The following is a 1789-nucleotide window of genomic DNA, read 5'->3' on the forward strand; positions in this document are numbered from 1 at the left end:
CGAATTGAATAGAAGAACAATAGTAATTGCATTAATACTCGAGGTACAGCAGAGCTCCACACCTTAATCTATGGTGTGTAGAAACTCCACCGTTGAAAATACATAAGAACAAGGTCTAGGCATGGCTGAATGGCGAGCCCCATGATCTAAGATAGCATAAGACTACTCAAAGATAGCTACCAAGATGAAAATACAATAGTAAAAGGTCCTATTTGTAGAGAACTAGTAGCTTAGGGTTTACAAAGATGAGTAAATTACATAAAAATCTACTTCCGGGCCTACTTGGTGTGTGCTTGGGCTGAGCATTGAAGCATTTTTGTGTAGAGACTTCTCTTGGAGTTAAACGCCAGCTTTTGTGCCAGTTTGGGCGTTTAACTCCCATTCTTGTGCTAGTTCCGGCGTTTAACGCCAGACAGTTTTGAGCTGATTTGGAACGCCGGTTTGGGCCATCAAATCTTGGGCAAAGTATGAACTATTATACATTGCTGGAAAGACCAGGATGTCTACTTTCCAACGCAGTTGAGAGCGCACCAATTGGGTTTCTGTAGCTCCAGAAAATCCACTTTGAGTGCAGGGAGGTCAGAATCCAACAGCATCTATAGTCCTTTTCAGCCTCTGAATCAGATTTTTGCTCAGGTCCCTCAATTTCAGCCAGAAAATACCTGAAATCAAAGAAAAACATACAAACTCATATTAAAGTCCAAAAAAGTGAATTTTAACTAAAAACTAATAAAAATATAATAAAAACTAACTAAAACATACTAAAAACATACTAAAAACAATGCCAAAAAGCGTACAAATTATCCGCTCATCACAACACCAAACTTAAATTGTTGCTTGTCCCCAAGCAACTGAAAATCAAATAAGATAAAAAGAAGAGAATATGCAATGAATTTGTCTTCCAGTATTACCACTGGATACATACATGCCACAGACACATAATTGGGTGAACCTTTTCAGATTGTGACTCAGCTTTGCTAGAGTCCCCAATTAGAGATGTCCAGGGTTTCTTAAGCACACTCTTTTTGCCTTGGATCACAACTTTATTTATTTTTTCTTTTTCTTTTCCCTTTTTTTTGTTTTTTTTTGTATTCACTGCTTGTTCTTGCTTCAAGAATCATTTTTATGATTTTTCAGATCCTCAGTAACATGTCTCATTTTTCATCATTCTTTCAAGAGCCAACATTCATGAATAACAAATTCAAAAGACATATGCACTGTTCAAGCATACATTCAGAAGTCAAAAGTATTGCCACCACATCAAAATAATTAATCTGTTATAAAATCTGAAATTCATGCAATTCTTCTCTTTTTCAATTAAGAACATTTTTTATTTAAGAAATGTGATGGATTCATAGGACATTCATAGCTTTAAGGCATAGACACTAAGACACTAATGATCATAAGACACAAACATGGATAATCATAAGCATGAAAATTTCGAAAAAAACAGAAAAATAAAGAACAAGGAGATTAAAGAACGGGTCCACCTTAGTGATGGCGGCTTGTTCTTCCTCTTGAAGATCTTATGGAGTGCTTGAGCTCCTCAATGTCTCTTCCTTGCCTTTGTTGCTCCTCTCTCATGACTCTTTGGTCTTCTCTAATCTCATGGAGGAGAATGGAGTGCTCTTGGTGCTCCACCCTTAGTTGTCCCATGCTGGAACTCAATTCTCATAGGGAGGTGTTGATTTGCTCCCAATAGTTTTGAGGAGGAAAGTGCATCCCTTGAGGCATCTTAGGGATTTCATGATGAGTGGGGTCTCTTGTTTGCTCCATCCTTTTCTTAGTG

The sequence above is a fragment of the Arachis duranensis genome, chromosome 5 (genome assembly GCF_000817695.3).
Source record: "Arachis duranensis cultivar V14167 chromosome 5, aradu.V14167.gnm2.J7QH, whole genome shotgun sequence".
Taxonomy (NCBI): domain Eukaryota; kingdom Viridiplantae; phylum Streptophyta; class Magnoliopsida; order Fabales; family Fabaceae; genus Arachis; species Arachis duranensis.